The following is a 16,134-nucleotide window of genomic DNA, read 5'->3' as shown; positions in this document are numbered from 1 at the left end:
GGCTTCTTATTGTGTTGCTACACGAGGAATATAATTATGGTGTCACAGTGGGGACGCTCCAGATGTTGACGTGTCTGTAAATCAAATGCTAATTTCTACAACATGAAGTAGTTTGCTGTACACGGCAATCAGCAGATAACAGCATACAGAAGGAGATCAGACAGATGTTGAGTGTTGTCATGTGACTTAAATACAGATGTTCCTACAGTAAGTGACAGGGTACATGCTGCCATGAGAAGATGTAGAAGGAAATCCACACCTAAATAAGATTTATAAAAATGTTTGATTCACTTTGGGAGGAAGTTTTCAGCGAACACAACATCAACAGCGTCATTACATATTTTACTGAAGGCTCTGAATTGTAGAAATGTTCTAACATAAGTACCAAAACACTTATCCTGAGTGATACAGCACTTACTGGTTCATCAAAGCAGGATGCGAGAGGTAACTGAGCCAAAGCGTCACATTTTCTGTAGCCTGGATAGACACCATTTAGCAGCTGAAGAGGAGTGCAGTTTTTATCTTTGAGCTGCAGGTTTAATGTCAGCTAAGTGGAAAGAGGCCTTTGACTTTGTGCTCCGGTCTCTCACTGAACATAAAAAAAAAAGTTCACAGCAGCAGCTTGATACAGGGATGTCTGAATATAAATCATTTCATGGTTCAAATTCATAAAAGTGGAAAGCGTCTGAACTCTTTTCTCCAGAGCGCGAAACACAGCTGAAGGGTTCAAAGAGCGGAGATCAGCAGTAAAAAAATAAATAAAAGTAAGGACAATATCAGACACAGCTGCAGATGGATTTTTATCTTTTAACCTGAGTGAAAAGGTGTTGACTCTAAATCATGCCTCGCTGTCTGTTTGAAAAGGGTTTGAAACACCAACAACCCTTGACAGCGACCTCCTCATATTTCATTGAGTCTGTGAATATCAGCACAAGAGACGCACACAGGAGCCTAATGAAAGAGAAGCAGGTTTAATGTTCCACAAGTGGAGACAGGTCTTTCAGCCGTAATGGCACCGCATTAGACGAATGAAAGGAGTAATAATGTCCACTTGGATAAATGAACGGTGTAATCATGGCGTGTTGTGGGGATGAATGGCCGGCTCTTCACTGGCCGGAAAACAAATCAGCCGTCACATAATTCACTCTTAAATACTTAATGGATGATTTGCTGCAACACATGTTAAAGATGTTGTGAAATAATAAGCCTTTTTAGTGGATTACTGGATCTCATCAGCCTTTTATAGTCACAATCATAAAGAAGCTCCAACACAGCGGAAATAACGTAATTCATGTTTTCTTGGCTTATCCTGTGATTTGTTGACTATTTTAACCACCAATTTGGCCTTAATGTAAGATTTATTTTTGGGCTTTATGTGGCTCTACTGTAGAGATAGGACAGTGGACAGAGTAGGAAATCAGGGAAAGAGAGAAGGGAATGACGTGTGGAGAAAGGAGCCACAGGTTGGATTTCAACAGCCTCAATACATGGAGTGTGCAAACTAACCACTGTGCCACCAGCGCCGCAATATAAGGGTCTTTTTTAAATTGGACATTGTATTTGAAAAAGACTGGTTGTCAAATTTAAGGTCTACATACTTAATTCACAACAGAAGACATTACCTTTGAAGGGAGAGAGTTTCCGAGTTACAACCGCACCTTGCAGAAATATTTGCAATTTGTAGCCTCGACCTTGGTTTCGCTTGAAACATTCTCCACTTTGTTGTGTTTCTTTTGGAGATAATCATTCCTCAAAGAGTTCTGTCAGTCCAGTTTACATGAGAGTTTCTGGAATTTTGTATGTTATGGTTGGCTGTGACGGAGGTAAGAAATTCATTTTCTTTCTTACTGATGTCTTTTGAGCATAAAGGAACCAGAGGAAGATTACCTGCTGTCACAGATGATGAGGAGTTGGCAGCAAATTGCAAAATTCTAGTGGCGCCTCTGCAGGAACTGTTGCTCAATAAGACGGCTTGTGAAGGAGCATGCAGGTGAACACACATGCCAGCCCCTTCCTTGAAACTGAATAAATGATTAGGGCCTGAGTCCTCCTGTCCATTTTTTGAGTTCAAATGCAGTCCATGCTCAAGTCCTTTCCAAGTCTCCCGTCCTGAAAATCAGGAGTCAAGTCAGACTCCTGTCTAAGGTCTGAACTTGAGAACAACACTGGATGTAATTTAAATCTATTAATTTTTTTTTTGTGAAGCTGGGATGGTAAAACATTTTTTAAATTGGCTTAAAGAAAACAAAATAGTCCCCACAAGTTAAGGCAAGATTTATTTTATGAAGATGAACAGCAGCTTTATTTACATAGCTATGTAATTTATCACTATAGGAGACACATAATGCAACCCCCACACACAGAGATTCATGCACATCAGCTCAATAAACATCCCTATCTTTTCTCTGGAGCTCCAAACTGTAGTCTAAAGTCAAACTAACACTGCCTCCACCTAAAGCCTCTCTGTTAATGGATGTTGTTCTCCAGCGCTGAGACAAGAGCCAATTACTATGATTCACGCCGCGGTCGATCCGACCCACAACTGACGAGGCTTTAGCTTCGATTACTCTGTCAACACCAGCATCTTCATCTGCCTCTATCCAACACAGGCTGATGATTTTTTACAGAGACACATCCCACACATTCAAACAAGGTGGACGGACACATGAAAAAAAACCCACATACCTGGTGGAAGTTGAACTGTGATACTCAATACTCGTAGAATTAAAGTTAACAAATGAGACACAAGTATAGAGCGACTCTAAAATCAGCTGCATTGCTGGTGCTCAACAGAACTAGATGACTTAAAAATCCAGGACTTGGCAGACTTTCAGGACAAATATCTAACAGCGATGTTTGAATCATGGACTGTATGACACATGGACGTTGTCTCTGTGACATCACCCATTATTTTCTTAAGACGTGTTCTATGAAGTCCAACGATGGTGGTCACCATGTTAGAAGAGATTAAGTCTCGATCAGTCTAGTCACAGGCAGAGAGGTAGAGCTGAGGCGTAATTTTAAGTCTCCTTGCAAAGAGCCTTTAAGTCAAATCAGCTACGCCTCGATTTATGTAAATGTATGCATAACTCTTCACCCTCTAATTTAATCAAACTGATAGAACAATTGTTTGTTAATCCATGCAGGAAACATGTTTATCTCTGACTTAAAATATAGGCACTTTAATGTGGGACCTAATGGGGATTCCTTGGTTTATGCAGCCAGCCTCAAGTGGACACTTGAGGAACTGCAGTTCTTCTTACTTGCACACTTTTTTCCCTCTTGTGGGCAATGCAACAATCATTTATTTGATGCAATACATCCCAGCTGTTTCATGATATCTTACAAAAAGGATACTCCGAACTGATGCACCCTTTTATTTATAACACCATCTGTGACATTTGGTTTAGCCACTAAACACAAGTCTTTCTGCTCTGTCACCTGACACCCTCAGGTGCTGGACTCTCTGAGCAGTCTCTTTGAGAGTATTGCAGCAGCCTTTTTCAAGTTGTGTTTGTGTCCAACTCCTTAAAGGAGCAATATGTAACTCTGACATGTAGCGTTTAAAATGGGACCTGTAGTCCAAATTCCAAACATTGGCGGAAGCTGTCTCCCCCCCCCCCCCGCCGCCGCCGCCTCCCTAGAGTCGATGTGCATGGAAGCTTCATCTCTGTATTGATCTTGAAACCTCTCTGTGTTTTAGCCTCTTACCAGTGCTGGAGCCTTTTAGGTCGGGCAGAATCAGTTATATTTGAACCAGTTCTCTTTCCCGCTTCCATCATAAATTGTAGCATTGGGCCTGAGTTGCATCTCTGAGTCTTCACTCTCTCTTGCTTCTTTACTATGAATGTATGTACATCATCATACTGTCCTAATGTAACAATAGTGCCACAAGTGTATTGTCGACGCTGACTCCCTCCCTTAACAGACTTTGTAACATGACTTCCTACTTTGCCTGCATGGAAAAGTGCACCACATAAAAAAAACATAATTTCAGGGCACTTGATGAAATGATGCTTGTGCGATCCTTGTTCAGAGTTAAATTCTATGTTTTTATTAATATCATGGCCTGGATAGACTTTATTAAAAAACATGGCAAATCATTGAGAATCTGCATTTTATTAGACGTTAACAGAGCGATGAATAACACCGGGAGCCGTCTTACCACGCGTTACACTGAACACTTCTGCTGTTTCTGCAATTAACTGCAATCACTTCAGTACAGAGAAAAGATCAGTGCGGTACATTTTATTTTCCGCTGCCTGTGTTGATTGCGGTGTACTTTTTACAGAAGCCGTTTCATAGTAACTGCAATTTAAGCATCATTAATATGGATGTCCAAATTCCCAGCCTTAGTTATATTATACCCCAGCGTAGTTGATGAGGATTTAATGGTGTTGATTACCTAACATATATTACACTTAGGGTATTTAAAGATGAATTCATATAAGGCTTTTTAAATCTGTGAATATTTAGTCGGCACAGAACGCCTCTGGCTCGACCTCAGTGACACTTCGGCTCAGAGTTTTTCCTTCACGATGAAATCATCTGGAATTAAGTCTGAAGTCTGTTTAGGACACTTTAATACAGCAGTTATTATCAAAATGATGTGCAGTCACATTACATACTAGAGTGAGGCTTTAATAAGAGGATCGAGTGGCTTTGATCGTCATTCATTTTGAATTCATAAATGCGGTCTGTCTACTCAAACAATCAGAGCCTCCAGCTCTGTGCTCCTCTGATCTCCTCCTGATGGTCTTAACCCCCGCAGGCCTCGGCCCTGACAAACACTTGTTACTGTGGGAGGTGGAGGAGCCCTCAGCGTGAAGAAGCAGGTGAATTACAGCAGTCTGAAGAGACGAAATGAGAGGGACGCCTCTCCATCGCAGAGAGCTGTAATCCCTGAGGACATAATGTGTGGTGAGAGAAGCGACTTGCTGAGGAAACACTCAGAGAGAGAGAGCGGAGGAGTTTAAAAAAAAAAAACACACAGGGTCGCTTCTCCTCGGCGCAGCTTTGGCATTTAAGAGGCGACGTCCCTGAAAGTGTGACCAGTGGAGCACAAACACAGACAGCTCGGAGGGAAAATGGAGCTAAATGTTGAATACCTGCTGGACTCGGCAGCCACCGAACCTCGACACTGACCCCGGCTGTGTCGAAACAGAGAGCTTTTCCTGAATATTAAACAGCGGCACCTTCCTGCTCGGCACAGAAACAAACACACCTCCTTTTCTCTTTCTGTCAGCCTCAACGTCTTATGGAGAATAAAAACAGTGTTCTCCAGGCATTTACATTTTAGGCCTCAAGATCAGTCGAGGAATAAAGCTGACATTTGTAGCACACTTGCAGCTGGGAGGAAAGGGTGTAATTTGTCACAGGCACAGCACGCCTACAGCTGAAAACACAAAACATGTCTATAACTTTAGGAGGGATGTCATAGTAGAATATAGATATGAAAAAAAGCATTGTTTTGTTTTGAGATAAAAGCACTGCAGAGCATTCACAGGGGAAAATATGTATGAGGAGGTGAATGAGGAAAAAAGAGGGAAAAGGTTGAAGTGTAAAGCAGCACTTTGATATTGACATTTGAGTGATGGGGTATTGCTTTACATCTCAATAAAATATCCTCCCTTCAAATGAATGTTTAATCATTTCCACCAGAGGAAGATTTGGAGGGAGGGAGATTCTCTGACAGCGCGCACATCCATCCACGGTGTCAGTTTTATCATTCAGGCTGAATAAACTGTGATTCTGACAGCAGTAAGAAGTCTCAAAAGACGAAAAAAAAAAATCTCTTGAGAGCAGAGGCCTTGGCTCTGTCAAGCACAATTAATCACCGCTGACATGATAGGCAGACTAATACTTGGCAGTGAGACAGTGAGAGGGTTAGAGCACGGCTCATTCACCTGCATTGTCCACTTCTTTACCATTCCTGTGAATAGCAAAGAGCCCGCAGAGTCCGTGACAGAGCCGGAGACCCTGAATACCGATGAGCTCCATCCATCACCTCAACAAACAGCAGTGAACACAAGGTCCTGCTCCTCAGAGCTCTAAAAGCCCCGCAAACCCAGAGTTCAGAGTCTCTCAGTACCAGCCGAGCGGAGACTTGTTTATCCATTCAGAGCATGTAGCGGTGAGCGGGGATAATGAGGCTGCAGACATGGTTTGTTTTTGCTCGAGAGCTCTAACAATCATCCTCGAGCAACAAAACGTCAATGTTCATTTGACTAATCTGCACAACTTCTACCTCCAGTTTGAACCAGAAAACATTAGAAAACAAATTGCAGAAATAGCATCGTGGTTTTTTTGTGTAAACTTATGTAAAGCAAGTACGATGTCTGAACGCCTTGGCTTCAACTTTTGAGTTCAAGCTGCTCCAGGCTGAGAGCATCCATCACCGAGATAGGCCAGAAGGATAATTCAAAACATTTTCTGTGATTATTCATTTCCTTTCAGCTGTCGTTTTCTTTTTTTAACCTCTCGTTAATCTGGCAAGACATTTAGAAGAAAAATTACAGTCACATTTACTGACATTTTCAGCCAAAAGGACAGGTCTTCTGCCGGAAGAGAGGGAGGGCTGCAAATACACAGAGCAGAATATCCACTCTGTGAAATAGGGCTGCAACTAATTGTTTCTTTTTATGGCCAAGTGCTGTTATACTGTGAGGGTTTAAATATTCTCTAAACTGGAATATAGCAAATAATAGTCATTAATTAACTAAATATTGTCCAAGCAAATGTGCAAAAACCCAAGAATAGCTCATTCTGTGAGATAAAACAGAAAAGAAGCAAAACCTCACATTCTGCACAGTCCAAAAGAAATGTTTGTTTCTTGAGAAACTGATTTAAAAGATGAATAGGTAATAAAAATTGGAGTATACCTCTGTTAGACTCAACAACCAGTAGATTTACCTCAATGGCTGCAGCTGGCAAGCTATCACTTAGCATACTAGCTAACAATAAGCAAACTAGCTAACTTGGAACCTGCTCATGAGGCCAATAATTATGTTAGTTAAAGGCTTATTTAGGGGCATAAGAAACTCTCTGAGCTGGCTCGCTAGCTCTTGCATGGTTGCTAATGGAAGTGCATGCTAACTGTAAACCACGTCCCTTTTTTGGTGACTCAGAATATTGTTTTCAAAGAGGAGGTTTATGGCGCTGGTAAACTGGAATGACTCACAGTATGGAGACAAATTTACTTTTTCCAGAACACGGTTATCATGGCAAAATGTTGGCATTGTTGTTGTTGCACAGGACTGGATCCCTGGTTGCTATGGTGATGATACGTCTTGTATTAAGTCACCTCATCTTGTGCATGGACATGGAAAACAACAGCTACTCAAATAAAGCTGGTTTGACTAACCCTTAAATTATTTCTGTTTTGGCCAGACCAAATGAAAAATTTTCTTTGTCCAAATCTTGCTTGTCAAAAAAGAGCAGTCATCTTATGACGGCATCAATGCATCCACATCTATTTAAATGATTGAGAACAGTGCTGATGACCCTCTGAACTAAATATACGACTGTGCCCTCCGCCACTGTGGTAAATAGACTGAAAAAAAAAAATGACAACCTCATTACAGAACATACGACAAAATGAATCAGATAAAGATAAACAGAAAATCAAAAAGATAAAAGTCATCATAGTTTATTTTGAAGTTATTTATACACCATGTGAGAAACACACTCGGCCTGAGACGGATCAAACACGTTGATTTGAACCGTTGAATTATTCAACAGGAGTCAGTATCTGTTGTAAAGCTGCCTGTGGGCCGACTTGTTAATTGATTAATTGAAATGCAGAGCAGCGTACTGTGCTAACTAATACCCCGAAGGTAAGGACATGGCAGGAGCTCTCCTCTCCCCGTTTAATTAGCATTGCTGTGACACGTAATTAATAACACAGGATGAGGAAGTCTGATCCGGCTTCACACCAGCATATGGCACCTACCAGACACTGCAGCACTGCAGAGCGCTCATCAGGACTTTGAATGCACTTTAAATTCTACCATCCATAAACTTACACAAGAGAGAGGATTTTACAGATCGCATGCAAAACCTGACTTAAATTAGATTTAGTTAAAGAAGGGTTAATAGCCAGCCGAGCTTGGTCTTAAGTTAACAAAATGTACCTTTAGCAGCACTCCTTAAACTCCATGATAATCACATTACACCCCAGCTGTATCATTTGAGTTTTGGAGGTCCTGTTGGGAATATTTGGTCACCTTTGGTATCGGGGTATGCGTTAAATCAGAACCTTCACTTGCATTACTTTCTGCCATGACATGGATTTTGGCCATGTAGCGTCATCACCGGTTTAAACACACGCGTTTGGTTTTAGTGCACACATGAGGCAGCACCGAATGCTCAATCTACCAGCCAGAGTGTAGTGTAAATAAAAGTAGCACAAAAACTGTGATTTGTGACAGACAACAGCTCAGACTCAGAGTTCCCCCGCATGTTTCTCTCAGACACTAAAACGCAGAGCCAGCAATCTTACACACACTGATCAAAGGGTAGCACCACCTCCTCGTGTTAGAGAGGCTGTCAGCGCTTACAGTGAAAGTGAATCGTGGCACAGCAATCAGGTAAACTTGTATTCTCCCCTCTCCAAAGTTTCTGCAAATAACAGCAATGCTGAGTGTGTGCTCGTCTGCAGCGCGTCTGTTTCTCTCCGTCTGGGGCTATGACAAAAGCCATGTGCTGGAATGGATTTGCATTTGCAACAGGTCTTCCTGCTTAAACTGATACCTGATACCTGATACTGTGTGTATTAAGTTCAAGATGATTAAAAGAAGTGTGCTGTGGCTGTGACTCGAGGTGAAAGGAGCAGCTGTAAAGTCTAGAAAATGTAGACAGTGTTGTTGAAAATCTTTGTAAAAGCTGAAAAGATCACATGAATACATTCTGTTTTCTACAAATCATTCACAACAAAAGTTCCCATTTTCAAGGTGTTGCGATGCTTTACTATGACAGAGTTATTTCAGGAATTGTGTTTTCGGCAGCAGCGTAACACGCCTAAGGAGAGAAAGGAAACTTACAACCACACAGATTCAGTTAGAAGCTACTGAGATCTAAACGCACAGTGACTTTTAAAAACATATTTCTCTGGTGTCATCAAAATCCTGTGTTGAAAAATGAAGCCAAAGCGGAAGTGCAAAAAACTGCAGTTCTTTGAGTGTCCGATTGAGGCTAACTCCTAGAGATCTAAAGTCACACTCACCCCATTCAAAAATGTTGTTTTTTATAGCAGAAATGAACACGTTCACAGCCTGGTATAAAAAACGATATTGGTCTGATTTGCTATTGTCAAAATTTATGAACAATACATACACATAAAAAGCAACAATAAAAATACTCTTATATGAATCTGAGGTCATATCGTCCACCTCTACTTTGGTATAGCCTTGCTGTTTTAATGCACAGTCATGTTGAAATCATCTCCTGAAATTTTGCAAAACTAGCAGTTCAAACAAAGTCGAGCTCTGAAATCATGAAAAAGGTTCTGAATGCATTTTTCTGAAAAGGGAAGTCGGTCTTTTTCAGACAAACTTTCTCTTTCACACAGACATTTATCATTCATGACATCCTAAAAATAACAACTTAACAACTGTAATGTTGAATCAACGTTAAGCACCACAACAGACCAAATCCGTTGATGCATTTTTTTTCCTGCAGGAGAAACCCGGCCCGGGTCTAGCAAAGGCTTGGTGTCAAAAGACCTCTCAGTCTCACACGGTTCATAAAAGCACTTTATTGCCTATGTACAGAGAGCAAGCCCACACAAACAGCTCCCTAATGCATGTGCTGCTCAGCATTACACTGATCCACCGCTGCCTCTGAAAGCATGAAACAATCTTCTCACTGAGGCTCGTCACTCTGAGCGGCGGTGTGGGTGTCTGTGTGGGAGACAAGACATCAACCAAATGAAGTGATCAAAACAGCGGCGAGCCACCTCACAGCAGCATTTAAATAGTCTTTATCTTTAAGCCGCCAGGTTTGACACACACATCAACACAGACGGAGGTAAAGGAAGCTGCTGGGGAAACAAGACTTTCAGCAACAGGGTTCAGATCAAACACAGCTGAAGCCCAAAAACATTCACTGTCAATCATGACGGCTGAATTATGCAGATTCAGAGGGATAGCTGCAGGCTACATCGCTGGTAATAATGACTCCAGGGGGAGATATGATCATCACATATCCACTAATCCACCAGATAAGTAAGTGATTTGAATATATTTGCCTCTCAAGTGAAAAAATATCAACACATCTCCATAAAATAAAGATCATTAGTTTTTGTTATTCAGGCAAAAACCACACAGATCTCCACATTATCCAGGCAGCTTAGCAAAATCAATTTTATTTCAAAAGTGACACATTAAAATGAGTTGGACCCCAGTGAGTCATAAAACAGAGGGGTGGGGTGGGGGAAGCACTGCTTTGGCTAACAGGGATATTATGAAGTGTATAGTGATGCCAATACATCATTTTACAAGCCTGTTTCCTGTGTATTCCACTGATCTGAGAGTGTTGTTTCCGGCATCCTCATTCCTGCAGAGCTATAGTGTTCCAAATGCGTGCCACCGTTTCTACAACTGATCTCCATTCAGATATGCGCAGCCAAAAGTTGAGGTGCTTCTTATTTCTTGGAGGTATTTTAGACCAGACAAAAGTGTTTTCTTTCATTTGGAAACTCTTGGATTGTGCTCTTGCATCGAAAATCTGCCGTTAAGCCTCTACTAACAGCATCCCCTAGTGGGCGGGGCCATCTTTCCCACGCTGTGGCAGGGCCAACGGCTGCTCATGGATGGGTTTACGTGAAAGAAACATGTTTGGGCAGGTGAGCAAAACACAAACAAACTGAAGAAGGAAGCGCTGTCCTGTCCTGTATGAACACAGAGCTGAGAACAACAAACCTAAAGGGAGTTTGGCCTCACTCTTCTTTAGACAGGCATTACTCACTGATATATATAGCTGTGATATATTCAATACCTACTATTTTAATGTTAAAAATAGTGTTAATTATACCTTTAAGGATTTTACAGCCATGACCTTATTAATCTTAAAGGTACAGGAAAGATTATGGTGTAAGACTTCCAACACAAGGCACAACATCTTGATGAAAATGTAACATATATCAGGACTGTTCCTTGACCATTACAAAGACTTTTTCTTTCTGAAATCTGCAATCTCATTACTTTCCAGCAATGCCAAAGAGACACAAATCCTCTGCACTTAAATACGATACCTCCTGCTGCAGTAGAGTTATATAAAAGCCACACAAAGTGGTTTACCCAGGAGCTCCCTTTTTTTCTGTCTCTGCCTGTTTGTGTGCATGTGACTCTTTTTACCTTCGCTAAAACACAACAGCAGCTGCAGTCACAGCATGTACTTTGGTTTACTTCGGCGCCATCCTCCCTCAGGACGCATTAGAAGATAAGTGCTTCCTTTAAAAAAAAACTTTTCTCTGCAGATAATTTGATGTTCTCCATCTTCTCCTCTGCCTCTCTAACACTCGAACAGAGCTCTGCTTTTCCTGAGGCTGCAAACACAAAGGTTTCATAGATCTCTTTAACTAACTAAGAGACGAGTTTCTGTCCTTCACAGAAGTCATGGAGACAAGCGTTGATGCAGAACTTTAAGGCCGAGCTGCCTTACTTTTACAGGACGGTGTAATTGGTGATAGCTGGAGTGAAAACTCAGACAGACTCCAATTAAAGGAAGCGTCCAGAGATGTAAGACATGGTGGAGAATCCCTCCTGTTAAAGCTTGTTTGCCACATCCTTCTTTTAGTTGAAAAATCGCAGCTTGACAGAGGACACTCGGCAGTCTTTCAAAGTCAAAGTAATAAAAGAAAAAGAAGAGAGCAGAAGCCTTTCACCAGATAACAGCTAACAGAGATACCACCACTTTCTGTCAGGAACAGGCCGCTGTTGATGGTTAAGGAGCAGAGGATTAACGGTGGGCTTTGCTCCACAACAGTATTACACACATTTGTTGTCTGCCTGTCTTTAATTTAATCTTTGGCTGAAGCCTGAAGTGTTTTATCTCAAAGTTGATCACGTGCTTCACATAAATTCAATTTTTGTTGCTCGGTACGCCGGGATCAAATCCATCACAGTGTTGTGATATCGCCGGTCAAGACCTGAAACCCTCCAGCAGCTGTTATACTCCCTGCGCTCTGAAGACCAGCATCACATGACTGCATGCTCTGAGACTCAGGCAACCCACATCTGTGTTCAGAGGAGTTGTAATTGTTTCTGATTGTTAGAGATACAGAATAAATCCCAGCAGGAACATTATCTTTTCTCTCGCCTCTGCTGAGATACAGTGGGTGGAGATTCAGTGTCGTTATGGATTTCTCCAATCATTTTATTGCAGCCCCATGGTAAAAAAAGAACAAGAAAAAACCGCACCAATAGTGGCATAATGTCATCCAAAGTTCTATGCAGATAAAACTATTATATGATATAGTAGCAAACTGAAGTCGAGTGCAAGATAAACTTTAATTAAAGTGAAGAGATACACAATGAATAATTTGTGATTCTTTGGACTTCAGCAATTCTTTAAAATCAATCTAAAGAGAGCTGAGATCATGGGTTTCCTGAAAGATAGCAGTGTGTCACAATATGAAAATTTTAAGGAAGTGTGCAACCTTTTTGATCCAGTAGGTGTCGCCCTTGAGCACCAGCATGAAACCAAAACAAACTGCTGTTAGCACATTTTAGTTAGCTCGTAGCTCCACATCGCACATAATATAAATTGACTCAGGACGACCGTGATCTAAAAAGTCGTACGTGACGTTCAGATAAGCAGTGAGTATGTTATACTTAATTTCTCTAGTTCGACTAAAACAGCTTTTAAGCAAGGGGGAGAGTCGGCCCTCCAGCCATGCAATAATAAAGAGTATATGGTCTAGACCTGCGCTTTTTGTAAAGTGTTTAACGTTTGTAGGTGCTATAAGCACTTTGGTCAGCTGAGGCTGTTTTTAACGTGCTATACAAATAAACTCGACTTGACTATAAAAAATAATGATAGATTGATTAAAAATATTGCGAAAGTGTGACAACAGAGAAATAAAGAAACCTTGTTTTATCTTAATCTTAAAAAGACAGTCATGTAATTAGCAATAAGAAGTTGACAACAATTGATAAGATGAGCACCTTATTATATATTACTCTAAAAAATGACACATTTAATAAGTTTATTCTTCATAATAACTATTGCTCACATATTAATGGCGGTTCATGGACATCGCACAGCTACAGTACACTGTAGCCTTTTATGTAATGTTGTCCTTCTTTAATTGGCTGAGAGATGTGTGAAGAAGAGTAAGACAGGAAATCTCTGTTTGAGGGAGGCTGTTTCTTCAAATATCAAATATCATTGGAATTACTTTTATGGGAGCTGGGCATTAATATTAATATTAATATCAGTGCAGTCTTGCAGAAAATCCATAACTTGAAGGGTTCTGCAAAAATGAGTTTACACACACACACACACAATTAAGCGCTAACTGAGGTTGAAATTGTAGATCTAGTTGAGAATGTCACTGTCACGGGGAAAAAGCTAAACTCTCCATTCGTCCGTCCGATATCTCTTTTTTTACACGCCTTGTTCCTCCCCTCACAATAATTGATTATTCCACACCTCATACCAATTTTACATTCATACTTTTCCTGCTTCCAACCCTTTTTTCTTTTGAATTCCCCTTTCCTCGCTGTCCTTCATACCTGCTGCCCTGCTTACCACAACTCCTCCTGTTTTGTCTTATGAAGTCAAATCATCTCAAAGATGTGAGTCGGTGCATCCAGAGAGCAGATGGTGGCGAGTACACACAAACAGCAGAGTCGTTGAGGGATGAAATGGGAAAGCCAGCAGAAAATGTCAGAAACACAGAGGGAATACAACAACCAGACACCCTGCACTGACACATGAACTTCATCCTCTCTGACTTTTTCTTTTCTTCTTTCCTTCTTTCCCAAACTTTCCCTCCTCCTCCTCCTCCTCCTCCTCCTCCGTCGAGGAAGAAAGCACTAATGTGAGGATTCCTCTCATTAGTGCTTAGCTCTGATTAAACTCTGTCTTGTTGTGTTTGAAATTCAGCCTTACCCTCCCGTCTTTAATGGCCACTGACTCAGCTCTGTGCTCCTCTGTGATGCAAACTGACCGGCCCTGCTTCCTCTCATCAGCAGTCGGTGCAGAGCAGCAGTCTGCAGAAGCTGTGGTCACGCAGCAGCGACTTCATAAAATATCCACAGCAGCGACAGCATTAAGCTGCGATCAGCATCTATCTTCGTATGTAACGCGACCCAGACTGCGAGGAATAAAGTTATGTAGATGCACTCTTGCTGAAGACAGATATTGGCCAATTAGCCTTGCAAATTTAGAATAATGCAGTTCATAAGTAAGGTATTAAGGGGGACACTTTGCAGTTTTTCAAGGTGAAACGTATTATTCTAAAGTGGAGGGGACATATGAAAATGTGACATTAAAATTCCTGCAGCAGTCTGAGTCTGCAGAGCTCAGCGACACCACCTGTCTCTCTCTCTCTCTCTCTCTCTCTCTCTCTCTCTCTCCCTCCCTCTGAGGGCTGGATTTTGGAGCCTATATTTCATCATTTTTAATTTGTTAAAGTGAAAGTACAGGCAAAGCCATTAGAGTTGAAGTAGCCTGCTGGATGTAGAAGTTTATAAGACAAAGGCCAACAGGAGCACAAAGGCAACATAAGCAAACATAACATCTGTGAAACAAAGTATAGGATTAAACATCTCACACAACTTCCCAGTTTGCAATTTTTCCAGAAGCATCTGTTGCTGAATGCCTTTGCCCACATATGTAGGCGCAGTATCATGAGGTGACATTGTTAAGGTTTTAAAATAATCAATTTGTCTGGAACTTTTAACAGTAACACACAAAATCCAGGGTGAGTAGTAGTCCAGTTGCTTATTCACAAGTTGTTGTTTTTTTTTTATGTCAATACTGTCCATTCCATGTACATTTACATCTATCTCCAGCAAAGTATGTTGTATTTAATGTTTTTTTAATTAAGACTAGTAATGGTTAGTTAAATCCTGGTTGTATATATTCCCATTCTTAGTTTTGATATTTTTAGTGCTTATTTACTTTGACTTTAATATTATATTGTGTTTAAATTTGCGAATATTGTGTGTTTGGACAACCTGCTGCTGTAACACCACAATTTCCCAGTTTGGGATCAATAAAGTAATTCTATCTTCCTCACAGCGGTTGTTTCACTTTTGGACAGGAGGGGCATAACGGTCCCAAGAGGCGAGAAATTATGTCAAAAGAGACGCTGCACAAATCAGTGATGACAGACGGAGGGACGGAGTCTGACACTATGATTACAGATTTTGGCATGTCTCAATGCTACATGTAATTAGCCATATTCAGGATCAACAGACAGGTGGCAGATAACACCCTGAGGAGCAGAAAAGAGTGTAAGCTACTTCAGTTGACGATCACACTGGTTATCTCCAGATGTAAACGTCTTCACCTCTACCTGCTGGCTCAGTGTGAATTTTTTTACCATATAGTGGTTCGTTCTGCTGCGTTCACCCTGATTTCACACAAGAAATTTTACCCGGGGGCCGGCAGGTCAAATTCTGGTTGTAACATCTGACAATTTGTGTTCACACATGCAGCCAACCCCAGAGATTTCAGGATATTTTCAGGAGTTTTGTGCATGTGTGGAATCACTCACATTTGTCCCGCAGGCTGCCTTGCATAAACACAGCAGTTCAGCCGGGCCTGATATCAAATGCATGGACAGCGGTCTTCCATCAGCTCCTCACTTAACTACCTGTTGCTGGTTTAATAAATCCACATTCACGTCTGGTGGCTCCACATTCAGTCTGTAACCTTGACTTCATCACATCCCATTCATGGCTCCACTTTGCCTGCACACATTTCCATAAATGACACTAAAGAAGAAATATGAAGAGGATTTATCCTCCGCTGTACGTCCTCCTTCTCCCCCATCCTGTCTCTCACTGCTGCTGCCCTCTCATGAATCATACAGCATGGGGAGGCTTCACCACACTCCCAATACATTATTTTCTCAGGTTTATGTTCTACTCTATGCAAACAGCTAGTACACTGAAAAGCAAT

General features: G+C 41.3%; 1 protein-coding gene across 1 annotated transcript in view; it reads right to left on the bottom strand.

Moving 5' to 3' along the window:
• Positions 1-16,134, bottom strand: part of LOC109989882 (contactin-associated protein-like 4) — a 116,723-nt gene that overhangs the window by 85,696 nt on the left and 14,893 nt on the right. The window lies entirely within an intron of this gene.

This window comes from Labrus bergylta, chromosome 4, assembly GCF_963930695.1.
Source record: "Labrus bergylta chromosome 4, fLabBer1.1, whole genome shotgun sequence".
NCBI classification, from domain to species: domain Eukaryota; kingdom Metazoa; phylum Chordata; class Actinopteri; order Labriformes; family Labridae; genus Labrus; species Labrus bergylta.
Note: the sequence above shows the minus strand (reverse complement) of the source record. Positions and strands in the feature narration are given on the sequence as shown.